Source organism: Rattus norvegicus, chromosome 2 (genome assembly GCF_036323735.1).
Source record: "Rattus norvegicus strain BN/NHsdMcwi chromosome 2, GRCr8, whole genome shotgun sequence".
Lineage (NCBI taxonomy): Eukaryota > Metazoa > Chordata > Mammalia > Rodentia > Muridae > Rattus > Rattus norvegicus.
Window position 1 is genome coordinate 40,598,349 of NC_086020.1, and position 13,758 is coordinate 40,612,106.

General features: G+C 40.7%; 1 long non-coding RNA gene across 1 annotated transcript; it reads left to right on the top strand.

Annotated features, from left to right (window-relative positions):
- Positions 1 to 400: 400 nt before the first annotated feature.
- Positions 401 to 11,682, top strand: LOC120100698 (uncharacterized). Its single transcript, XR_005500604.1, has 2 exons — positions 401 to 532; positions 6,833 to 11,682. It is a non-coding gene; the product is annotated as an uncharacterized LOC120100698 (long non-coding RNA).
- Positions 11,683 to 13,758: the final 2,076 nt, after the last annotated feature.

Sequence of the window (13,758 nt, forward strand, 5' to 3'; positions counted from 1 at the left end):
ACAATCAGATACAAACCAGCTCAAGCAGAACTTGCCAGTAAAACGTCATGAGACTGCACAGCTAAATCTTCCTTTAATAAGTCAAAACATTCAACATCCCAGCAAACCGTGCTTTTTTTTTTTAAAAAAAAGAAAATTCTAACACAGACAGCAATTGACTGTCTGACAAGATGTGCTCTTGCTGCTGGGAAGGCCTCTGTGGTGAAGGAGCCTCATTCTACCCTTCCCACTGGCAAATGCCAAAGTCCTTTTCACATTTGGCTCCTCAGTCAGGTAGAGATGTTGGTGACAGCCATTGCTGGCACCACCCACCTTTCTTTCCTCTGAGGACTGGCCAAGCAACTTCCTGGATGTCTCCACCCAGCTGGGTAATTTCCTGGCAGAGGAGATCAGGGGCAGTGCCAGTTCTTGGGGTCAAGTTTCGAGCCTCGCAAGTCCGAACTTAGGCTTCTGCCCTCTTCACTCCACCTTCCCTACAGGTTCAGCTTGGAAGAGTTCCCAGGATGCCTCAGCTGGCCAGAGGCCACACCAGGTCGGCCATACTGTGTCTTCTCCTCCTCCTCTTCCTCTCCTTCCCCCTTCCTCCTCCTCCGCTCCTCTCCCTCCTCCCCCCTCCTTCTTGGTATACTATAATTATCTATAATTTAAAATGACTAGCATGTTCTGTGGGTACGTTGGCTTCAGTGTGATACTGGTCCATTATCACATGTTTATTGTGTATGTAGTATTCATGATTGGAGCTTCACATTATCCACAGAAAGAGGTTACTGATAATTTGGTTTTTCTTTACTGTCAGGTTTTACTATTTCCACAGTATTTAAGATTGTTTTTTTTTTCTGTATGTGTTTTGATTGTCTGAGTGTATACACTTGTGTGTGTGCACATGTGTGTGTGCACGCGTGTGTGCATGTGTGTGGAGGCATGTACATGTGTGTGCATGCATGTGTGTGTACATGTGTGCATGTGTGTGTGCATAAGCATATGTGTGTGTGTGTGTGTATGTCTGTGTCTGTGTCTGTGTCTGTGTATAGGACAGAGGTTGACATGGAGAATCATCTTTGATTGCTTTCCATATTATACAATGAGGCAGTCTCTTTGTGTACCAGGATCTTGTCTTTTGCTGATCATGCTACCCAGCATGATGCAGAAGTGCTCTGACTCTGCCCAGGTGCTGGGATTATAGGCAGATGCCTGTTCATTACATGGGTGCTAGAGATCCAAACTCCAGGGTTTTTTGGGGGCAGTCATTGCATGTGCTTTACCCACTAAGCCATCTTCCCAAAGGTCTCTAACACTGACTATTGTGGTGGTTTGAAAGAGAATGCCCCACATAGGCTCATATAGTTGAATGCTTGGTCCCCAGTTGGTGGAACTATTTGTGAAGCCCACCTGTAGTGACACAGCTCTCTCAACAAGTGCACCCCTCCTAATCCTTCCCAAATATTTTTCCAAATAGAAGGTGTGGCCTTGTTGGAAGAGCTGGGTCATCGGTGAGTTTGAGCTTTGCAAAGCTTATGCCGTTCCCAGCTAGTGCTGTTCTCTCTGCCTCGTGCTTAGGGATCAGATGTAAGTTCTCAGCTGCTGCTCCAATGCCACGCCCACCTGCTGCTGCCATGCTCTACGCAACGACAGTCATGGACTAACCCTCCAGATCCACGAGCCCCAAATTGAGTGTTTTCTTTTAACATGGTCATGGTATTTTGTCACAGCAATAGAAAAGTAAGACAGAAGTTGGTACTAGAAGGTAGACTGGTGACAGGCCTAATCAGTGTTTCTGAGGAATGCAGAAGATTTTAGTATTTTGGACCATTTGAGCACCCTAAGAGGGGCTTAAGGGCCGAGCTAGGAGGACAATAGTGCTGAGGCCAATGTGGTCTACAGAGGCTCAGGTAAAGAAGCTTCAGAGGGAAACAATATTGGTAACTGAGCTAAAGATCATTCCTGTGATCTTTTGGCAAAGAATGTGGTTACCTCATTGTGGTAAGATTAAAAAAGGAACGTTTTGGGCTGGGGATTTAGCTCAGTGGTAGAGCGCTTACCTAGGAAGCTCAAGGCCCTGGGTTCGGTCCCCAGCTCCGAAAAAAAACAAAAAAACAAAAAAAAAGGAATGTTTTCTATCTGTTCCAGCGAGCCAGGTCCGCTCACTCCAGCTGCTACTCTACTATGGAGTTTGCAAGACACCCTCTCCTGGCTGTCTCCCTTTAGCTGCCCTCTTCACGTGGTCCCCTAGGTGGTAGTTACCATGCCTGGCACACACACACACACACACACACACAGAGAGAGAGAGAGAGAGAGAGAGAGAGACAGACAGACAGACAGACAGACAGACACAGAGACAGAGACAGAGACAGAGAGACAGAGAGACATCTAGTTCTGTGAGCCTTTGTGTGTTCTCACTCCATGCAGGACTGTCTTCTTTAGCCTGGTAAAATCAAAGTTCCAGGAACTTGTGATTCAGCAGTTAGATTTACATGCTAAATATTCAATTTACAATATATCCACAGAATAAATTCACTGCCAATTAATAAAGATAGAAACCGCCTACATAGACAAGATAAAAGTGACCTAGATCACCTGGATTGGAATCATCTTCATCATCTCCATCTTGATTCCTCCTCCCTCCATTTTCCCCTCACCTACCCTTTCTCCTCATCCAACTATAGGCTATGCCTTATCCTGAACCACCTTGCTAAATAATGACATCATCCTACATTACTTTTTGCCTTTGTCCTAAGAATTTGTTTGAGACTAGATTGAATTGTTTTGTACAATGTCATGCGGTTATTAGTGAATACCCTTATTCGGGTCTAGAGTGAAAAGACCAAGCCAGGCCAAAAGAAATACAAAGCCTACAGTTTGAGGGAAAAAAGAGCACCAGAAAATTTAATGGTGGAGCCATGGTTTGTGTTGAAAGAGATAAGAAAAAAAAATAAATGGAATAAAGGGAATGGTATCTTCAGGCCAAAACACCACCCAGTTTGTCTTGTGAAAAGGCCTAAGAAATTCTTTGGTCTTAAAGAGTAACAACAAATCAAGACTTGTGCAGATGTAATTCTAGGTGGTAGCCAGGTTCTATTCCAAGCAAGCAGCAGACTGTGGCAGCATCAGCCATGTGGTTCCTGCAGTAGAGTCAAGAAGGATGCAGGAATAAAGGGGTTCTGGAATTTTCTTCTGTAGTTAAGTCAAGCCACTGATTCAGGTATGAGGTGGAGGAGTCCCTGCATGAAGGGCCAGAGTGGCCATTTTGTGAAGCTGTGAAGTGAAGACTGGATTGTGTTGGAAACCCTAAACTGTTAGAGATGCCAGAACCTTGGGATAATGGCCAAGGAGGGCTGCACAAAGGAAGTAGAATCAGCCTATGAGAGGAGTGTGTTGAGATCAGAAAACTTGGAATGGCAGAGCCATCTAAGTACTTTGATATCAGACAAAGAGTTACAAGATTTTGGAGGTTGCCCTGCTAGGTTTCCATCTTCCCTTGATCCAGTATTTCTTCACTGTCCCCCATTACTCCCTTTTGAAATGGTAGTGCATAATCTGTGCTGTTGTATGTTGAAAATATGTAATTTTCTTTCTGAGTTTACAGAAAAGGGTTACAAATAAGAGATCACCTTGAGTCTCAGAAAAGCCTAAACTTTTAAACAGTATTGACACTGAAAGACTAGGGGGAGTTTTGAAGTTGGACTAAATATACTTTGCAATGATATAGCAGCTAGTCTATGGGAGCCAGGGAGCAGAATATGATAGTTTGAATGAGAATGACCTCCATAGGCTCATCTATTTAAATGTGAATTCTTCAGTTGGTGAAACTCTTTGGGAAGGATTAGGAGGTGTGGCCTTGTTGAAAGAGATGTGCCACTGCAAGCGGGCCCACATCACTTCTAGTTGGCACTTTTTTGCCTCTTGCTTGTGGATCAGATGTGAATTCATAGTTATTGCTCTAGTCTGTCTGCCTGCTTACTTGTACGATGGCAATAGGCTAACCCTCAGGAACTGTGAACCCCAAGTGAAAATTTTCTTTTAGAAGTTGCCTTAGTTATGGTGCTTTGCCCTGACAAAGACAGGCAACTGGGCAAATATCTTGATGTGGTTTTCTTTTCCTTTACCTTATATATCTTTTTTCTGTGAATACTGCAGGAAAGTAATTGTAAATGACCTTTTGACAATTTAATGAAAACACAATAATGATTTAGGACTTCTTAGGTAAATTCTTACTAAATTTTCAGTACAAATTTCCCACCCATCTCACTCTATTATAAACAGCTAGTTAGTCCGAGTCTCAACCCTTGGGGAAAGGGTAACAAATGTTTATTGTGTACCTAAAGTCCTGGTCAGTTTTTAAAGCACTCTCCAGACATTATGTCCTTTGCAGCTGCAATTAGGTAGTCAATCTTAGACATGCAATTTCTTTGTTTTAGGAAGTGGTCACAGTTTCTGGTTATTTGTGACATTATATTACATCTGTAGAAGAAAATGAAGCATTCAGCCATTCAACAAAGGGAATTGGTAGAACGTTCGCTGCCTGTCTACCAGCATAACCTGGAAGCACCAAGGACAAGAAGGACACTTTCTCTATTTTTACAGAGATAAGACTAGCATAGTTGAAACATATTGAGAAAGGATAGAAAGTGAGGTCCCATTCAAATTAGAAATGTTTTTATATATACATGAACGAAAACCATTACGAACACAATTCAGCAAATACCTTTTGACAATGGCCCAGGTTAGGTAGGCCAGCCAGCATAGCCAAGATGATAAGCCTCAAATTCAGCAAGACACTCTGTCTTTAGGGAGGAAGACAGAGAGTGATAGAGCCAGATCCTTGCCTGTCTTGGTTGCTAAATAACCCACGGTTAAATAACAAACTGTGAATGAATGAATGAATGAATGAATGAATGAATGAATGATGGATGATGGATGGGTGAATTTTACTATGTGTAAAAGTTTATAAGTGGACTTACTGGTAGGACAAGTCTATATAATTACACAATCAAGTCTAAAACGACCACATGTAGGGCAGAGAAGATATCACAAGATCTCTCAAGGGAGAAATGCAGGATCAGAGTCTACAGGGAACTGGCAGACGTGGGTGGGATTCCTTAAGCAATGGGAACCTCAAAGGACTTTTAAAGCACAGACAACTCAACAGATCTTTCTGATTCAGAGTAAGCTGCAAAGCATTTTAAGCAGATTGGAAGAAGGAAGTGAAGGTAGGAATATTAATTAAGGAAGGTGTTGATATAAAATGAACAATAGAGCGGGAGACAAAGGAAATTTCTCAACTACGTATCCAGAGCAAATTCTGGAGGTAGGATATCAATGAGAGCATGGCAAATATAAACAGAATACAATACTTATCTATCTATATCTTTATTTATAGAGATGTACATATATATAAAAATGTTATGCTAAGAATGTATAAAAATGGGTATTAAAGTACTCGTTTTTATATTTTTTGAAAGACAAACTCTTCTGTGTTTGAGTATTGAACACATATGTAATATCAGTGTAAGAGAAATGGCACAAAAGTTTAAAATTGAGGCTGACAATGAAGTGATTTGTTGGGGAATGTGTGGTGTGGTGTGATATGTGTATGTGTGTGTATGTGCGTACATGCATACATGTGCACGTGTGTATGCAGGTGTGGAGGCCAGAGGATAATGCCAGGAATCCTACTCTATCGCCCCTCTGCCTTACTCCCTTGTGGAAGGCTCTCAGTGAACCTGATACTCCATTCTTGCTAGGCTCAATGGTTAGGTAGCTCATGGGATCCACTTACCTCGACCACTAGTTTGCAAGCGCAGGATACATAACTTTTACATGGATGCAAGGGATCCTAAGTCAGGTGCTTGTTTTTGTGCAGCAAGCGCTCTTACACACTGATCCATCTCCCCAGACCAAAGTTACGTTTAAGAAACTGAATGTGGAATTAAGGAGCAGTGGAGGGAAGCTCTTTACATTCTCCCTCATAGTGAGTATTGAGAAGTGTATAGTAACTTAGCTGGGGTAGGTATTGGTTTGAACTGAGGAAGCAAGGATGATGAGACAGTGGGTCAAGACAGGAGTTAGAAACTCAAAACATCATTGCAGAGAACACTGAACACAGGAAAGTTAATCATATTTTGCTGTTATCCCTGTTATTAACAGCAGTTATTTAATCCCTGACTATTGCATCCATTAATACAATTATTTAGCTGTTTAGGTCTATACAATGGTAAACACTGAATATTTTGTAATAACCTGATAAATTACAAGTTTTTTCTTTTTAATTTTGAAGTCTGAGAGCCTAATAACAATAGCTATAATAATAGCCTAATAATAACAGCTTCAGTATCTGGCTTGTTTTTCGTATTAAGATCCTCAATCTCCACCCAAGAATGAGAGAATATTAAGCGCTATCAATTTATCCAGGATCTCCTAGACAGATGATAGATTAGCCAAGGATATGGATTTTGGAAAACTTTATTTTCTAATAAGATTTTAAGGCTGGGGCTAGGAAAATTAGGATCACTTGTAAAATAGAAGATGAAAAATTATTTTGTTTATTTTCAAGTGACTTAAAATTCTAAAGTATTTCTAGTAAGGAGGAAAATCTTTATAAAGCAGGAAAAATGAATGGAAGAACAATGAAGGAAGATAAAGCAGTTATCTTCCCAAAACTGATCTTAATTTTCCCTGTCTGTTTCATTCTGACATAGAAAGTTAAAACCAGGCTGTGTGAACAGGACCAGCTTTGGCAAACATCATCCCTGGGGTCAGTAGTGACATGTATGGCTGACTATAAAACCACATTTTATTTAATTTAATGGACAAAATCCTCATTCTCTTTCTTTAGGATTTTGAGGATCTAATGAACATCACGCACACTATTCTGAAAGAAGAAAGAAAGAAAGAAAGAAAGAAAGAAAGAAAGAAAGAAAGAAAGGAAGGAAGGAAGGAAGGAAGGAAGAAAGAAAGAAAGAAAGAAAGAAAGAAAGAAAGAAAGAAAGAAAGAGAGAAAGGAGGAAAGCAAGCAAGCTCATGTAAACACCTCTATCCCCTGCTCTTGTAGCAACTCAAGCAAACTTAACTCAGTGAAGTGAGTACAGACACGGCCATCAAGACTGTATCAACTCAGTGTTATTTGGTTCTTAGTTAAGCCTGACATTATGATAATAATAATTCTCCTAGCACTGCAGGCTCATTAAAGAAATTCATCTTCTAGCTACGAGTAGTGGCAAACATCTACAGTCCCAGCATTTGGAAGACTGAAGCAAATTGTGTGCCCATGGCCAACTGGGTACATAGTGAGACCTGGTCTCAAAAACCAACAAAACAAATAAGAAGAGAAAGAAAGAAATTTGTATTCCTAATAAACACTCTCTGCTGCCTTCAGCAGTGACAGCACTCTCTAGTGATCTGTATGTGCAATTAGATCTAAGTCATTTCATGGAGGCTCCACGTGCAGTGTTCATTGTGCCTGGTTCTTGAATCACAGGTCCCAAACTGTGCTGAGATGGCCCAAGCTCATAATGAGAACCCACAGGGACACTGCAGGACACGCACATTCTTTGAGAAAGCACAGTGACAGGTGTCAGACCACATGAGAACTGCAGCTCACAGTCGTTTGGAAAGCCGGGCTTTGGCATTTGCTCTAGCAATAGGAAGTGCTGTTAGGAAATCAGCTGGTGCAGGAAATAATGTGAAGATGTAGGATCTAAGTAGTGTGGAGTCTAACAAGCACACACGTCCCATTGCTGAGTTAGTGAGGCGAAGAATACGAGTATACTATTCACTTTTTAATTTGTATGTTTTTAAGTAAAACTATGAACTTGCTAGGACATATTATTGATTTAGGCAAACTATTATATTACTATAACAAGCAGGTGATTTTTTTTAAATCAACAGGCACAATAAAAAGATTGGTAATTTGTAAAGAGAATGAGCCAACTGTGAAAACAAGCCTGCAAATGCCTATTCCGGTGAGGGAATAACTTTAACAGGACCCTATCCTCACCTCTGAGTGGCTCAGAGAGGCAATCAGAAATTTCGACATACATGAATAAAAGAAATTCAAAAATCTAGAACATTTCAAGGATCAGAAAAGAGAAAGTTAAGATGCTGTTGACTTCAGTCTTCTAAAAAAGGGTGTTACACCAGCTATAGTGGCACACAGTGTTAATGCCAGCACTCAAAAGGCAGAAGGCAGATCTCTGCGAGCTTGAGGCTTGTCTAAGCTACCTAGTGAATTCTAATACTAAGTACTTAGTAAGAACCGCCTCCCATCTTGGGGGAGGTAAGACTTCAGTAAATGGAAAAGGAAGAATATTTTGTTGTTGTTGTTGCTGTTGTTGTTGCTGTTGTTGTTGTTATTGTTGTTGTTGTTGTTGTTGTTGTTGTTGTTGTGAGAATACATAGACATGCTTGGCCTGCAGACATACCTTTGTTTGTGTTCTGGGAAGAAATCCCGTTGTCTAAAAAAGAGGAAGGGCGAATTGGGGCAAGAGATGACCATATTGCCAGTGCTGCAGCTTTTCACCATATACAATGAGAAGACCAGAATCTTCTGGGAAGGAAGTAATAGAATAGAAAAAAAGAGTGCTTCGGGAAGCTTCACATGACAGGCCCCTGGGGACACCCATCCCTGGCAACAGAGTCTAAGCTGCTGGTTGAAGCTGCAGGGAAAGACAGAGTAAAGAAAGGAGGTGGAAGGATGGCTTAGTGGTTAAGAGCACTGGTTGTTCTTATCTATCTATCTATCTATCTATCTATCTATCTATCTATCTATCTATCTATCTATGATCCAGGTTCAATTCCCAGCTTCTGCATGGCAGCTCAAATCATCTATAATTCATACCCTCATATAGACATACATGCAGGATAGACATCAAAGCACATGGAATAAATATTTAAAAAGGGAAGAAAATGGGTGGCAGCCAGAGGAAGGCCTCACCCAGGGGAACAACTGAAAACTTCCTGGGTGGAGACATCATCTATAGGGTCTAACAGAGGAGGCAAATTCTACCCAGTAGCCACAAGGTGTAGCCTTTCCCAGGTCCTCGGTGTCTTTGGGGAGGACACTGTGAGCAGGTGTTAGAGACAGATGGCAGATGGCTATAGAAAGGACCAGAGAGGCTCTTCCGTGACCTTTGTTTGTGAAACGCCTTGGAGTAAGAGCACTGGAGAAAGCTGTATGAGGTAATTCGATTCTAAGACTCAAGAAAGGTGAAGAGACCGGCACAGAATAGTTCTAAGGGCTATCTGCTCTGGAAAAGGGGGCAGTGCTCCAACTTAGTATCAAAACTAAGGGTACAGTTTGCTGCCAGCCCTCCATCTTCTCTTCTTCCCATTTCACACACCGTGTTAGGCAGGGACAGCTATCCATGATGTAAGGAGGGCAGGTGCAGTTAGGTAGATTGTCATAGCATGGCGAGATTATTTTTTTCCCATCTGGGGAGCTGGCTCAATAAGAGAATAAAATTAAAGATGTGAATGTGATGGTGTGGATTTCAATAGATGAAAAGATATACAAACGACTAGAGGGAGATAGAGATGATGGATGGATGGATAGATAGATAGATAGATAGATAGATAGATAGATAGATAGATAGATAAATAGAATACTATAATTCCATACATGTCTTATCTTCCTCTGTCTCCTGAAAGGAGAGGAGACACAACAATCTGTAGTGAACACATCTAATACAAAGTTGACTTTAAAATTATACAATTTATGAAAAGAAACTGAGGACTACAGATAGGGAAATAGCAAACAGTCATCTGTCATTGTGTCAGAGCTGGAGTAAATGCTCAAAGGACTCATGTTAAAAGGACCAGAGGCTGCCCGGAAGTACCTTCTACTGGAAAAAAAATGACAAGTTCAGATCAGTATAATGCGAATAAAAGATTATACTCATTGAAAAAATAAGAAATCATCCATCCATAGAAATAGAGAGAAAGTTGATGGCTTTGAGTGAAGAGCAAAGTATATCATTCCATGGCCACTCGCACAAGATATGTATTAACTTCAAAGAAATAAAGAGCACCTTCCTGAAAAGAAACCTGGGGGTAATGCCACTGCAGTCAAATAATCTAAGAGAACAGCAGCAGCAGCAGCAGCAGCAGCAGCAGCAGCAGCAGCAGCAGCAGCAGCAGCAGCAGCAGCAGCAGGTCAAATGGAGATCATGGGCCACCCAACATGTCTCAGAATCCAAGGCTCACTCTGCAAAAGTCCCGCAGAAGGTGCTGAACTCGGTCAACAAAAACACCAGTGAGGACAGGGACTCTGTCAAGTATTTTGCCTGAAACGTATTCATTTCTAAGCCTTCAAACAAGCCACAAAACCTGAGAAAGATGAAGGAATCAGCCCAGACCAAGGGATTAAATAGACACTACAATGTGGCTATGCCCCTGCCTGTAGAACTATACATTAAGTCAGGGGAGCGGAAATGCTGGATGTAGGAGTGGCAACAATCTCATACAGTAGAAGGAAAAAAAATCAGTTCTGAGCTGCACTGTAACTTTTTTGCATTGTGAGGTTCAGTCAACAATTTTTTGAAAGTATAATTTATACAGTGTGTTAGATACTTTAGTGGGTAGCCATGAGCAATAACAATATTGTTTTGGGGGGTCTCTGGGATCTCACTGCCCAATAACTCCATTGGAATATTTTGTATTTGCACAAACCCTATTGCTTGAAGACATCACACACTTTGATGATAGGAGATGGAGAAATCAGGCTGGAACTGACCTGGAAGCTACCTGCTAACTAGCTTGCCTAGTGACTCAAGGTGTTTCCTAGGCTATTTGGGGTCAGGGGAGAGCCAGGACTTGTCCTGTTGACATACATATTCTATGGAGCCAGTCATTGTTGTAGCTTGTAGTGATCGCAGTACACGGAGGAATGGGGGAGGATATGATCTAAACACATGGTATTATGTAAGAAATTATCAAAGAGCAATTTATTTTAAAAATATTCAGTACTTTAGTCATTCTCCCAAAGACTTTCAGTGGAGTGCTGCTTGGCAGAATAAGGTCATCAAGACAACTTCAGTCTCTTCAGTTTCTGTAGAAGAAAGCTTCAGGGAGGTGCTAGATCTGGTGGCTGCTGCTGCTGCTGCTGCTGTAGCTGATGTAGCTGCCACCACCACCAGCACAACCACCTCCAGAGAGCCATGCTGCTTCTCCTGTGACTAAGTGGAGGCTCCATGCTTTGTTCCTCATATGTTCCAGACAGTCATAGACATGGAATTCTCAATCACTGCTACAAAAAGCGCTACAATGCCCCATGCTATTTGATCATAGACAGTGGGACATCAGGTAGCTAAGTCCTGCTTTCTAAGCCTCATGTAAGTGACACAGCCTGGCCTATCCTGCACCTTCAGCACCACCTCCAAGCAGTCTTTAAGTGCAGGTTTTATTCTTCGAATTCTTTATTATGGGAAGGATGTTAGAATAAGGATGGAATAGGTGTGAGTTACCAAACCGTCAAGTTCATCACACAGAGTAGAGAGAGCTGAAAGGAGGAAGTAAGGACGTTTACTTTATTTAGACAGTGATGAACACCATAATAAAATTCAACGTAGTTAAGAAAATCTGTATATATGTCAGTAAAATGGGAATTCTTAAAATAATAACGCACCATTTATATATGATTTAAAACGTTCCAAAATAATACTATATATTATTAAAAGAAAAAGTCTAAAAGCTTTTATCAGAAGAATTGATTATGTTGGGCTTTTTTGGGTTTTGATCACTGGATGGCAGACCCCATCAAACCTAGTGGCTTTATTGCCACAGCCGTTCATTTGCTTATGGTGGACTGAAACAGCCCCAGTGGGAGTGGGAGAGAGAAGCGACCTCACAGAGGTATTTTCTAAGGATGCTAGAGCAGTTGTGTGAGGGAATCCCTAAGTGATGGAAATGGTTTTCTTCTTAATTTAAAGAACTACAATGGAACTTTGACTTCAAAGCCTACTAATGCTTGCCTAGAAGGATCAAGATAAGGCAACAAACCTCTTTATAAATGCTCCTTGAAAGAGAACCCTGCAGAAAAAGATTTTCTTCTAGTGAAGGAAATGGGGGTCTGATTCTACAAGGCTGCAGTTTTAATCAAGAGAAACCAACTCTTGATGGCTTTAGATGCTGACACTGAATTTCTCTTTTTTCAGCTTTGATACAAGTGACATTTATTAGTTCTTTAATTATGATGTATTTAAGGCATCTATATGGAGTTCATTTCAGATTCCAGAGCCTCAGGACACTGAAAACATGTTTAGAATGCATTTTACTTAAGTACAGAATTGTAAGACTATTCAGAGTATCGTCTTGCCCTCCACCAGAATGAGGTGTTTGTACGTCTGTTCTTTCCCTATTATTTGACAATGGTAGAGGTGATATCTGCTACAGTGGAGCTAATAATGTATGTTCTTTCCTTCTTTATACCAACACACAACAGAACCCAAACACTTGTACTTTTTAATTAATATTATTAAAATACTATTTATCAAAGTCACTAAATGTAAATATAATGGAATTTAACAAATACATAAAATAGTGTAACCACCACTATAAATATGATACAACATTTTCACCAAAGTGTTCTCTTGTGCTGCCTGCAATCATCCACCTGCGTTTTTGTTCTGGCATCCTGCCAAGCACTGATTGGCTTTAGTACTACAGGTTTTCCTTTCTAGTGCTGCATATAAATGGAACCATACAGGAAGTTGCCTTTGGTGTCTGGCTTTTTCACTTAGCGTAATGCTTTTGAGATGAATTCTTTTTGTTGAATGTCTTAGTAGCTCAATCTTTTTTTTTTTTTGGTTTTGTTTGTTCATTTTTTTTAAAACAAAACCACTTATTATAATAACTCACAAATAAAACCATCACACAGCTAGTTTGAGAAGCCGTTCAAACTCTTGCCCAGTTCCAAACTCTACACATTTCTGTCAATTTCTTTATGGTTAGAATGGCGTTTCTGAAACAATGAAGCTTCAGTTAGGGTTTTACACATCCACCATCAGTTATCTTTACTCACTTATCCACCAAAAGACAAGCATAATGGAATTGAAACTAGAAAAAAAAATCTTAACCGTGTTCAGTTTATCTTAGCGTCCTATCTCACTCTCTTTTGACTGCTGAGCTGTACTCTCTCGAATACCACCACTTACCTAAAGGACATCTCAGTCACTCTTAGATTTTTGCAATATTAATAGAACTGCTACAAACATTTTGCACATAGGTTTTCATGTCAATGTATGCTTTTATTTCTTTATGGAGCGGGACAGTTGATCACAAAGAAATTATATGCTTAAGTTTGCAACGAATTACCAAACTGTTTTCCAATCTGCATTTCCACCTGCAGTGTGTGAGAGTTGAGTTCTAGTTGCTAAGTGTGTGCATAATAAATAGCTTTCAAGGACAACCACACACACAAAAAAAAGGCAGCGATAGGAGCAAGGAGAAAGGATGCAGCAGAACCCTCTGGTCTGGAAACAACCAGGCTGTTTTAATTGAGACAAATTCGGAAGTCACATCCTTGAAGGAAGAGTGGGATGGGGCGGGGGGGGGGGGTTTCTGAAGAGGAGCAATTATCACTTAAGAACAGCAGTGACTGTGTGATGGAATAAAAACCATTAAGGCTGTGAAAATGGCCTGTGGCAGAGAGAGTTGGAAGAAACATAAACAAGACTTCTTTTTTGTAAATAAATCAACATCAAGAAAAACAGAATTGATGACTAAAGAGGGAAAAGTGTTCAGCAGAGGTCATTTCCCCATCTCATG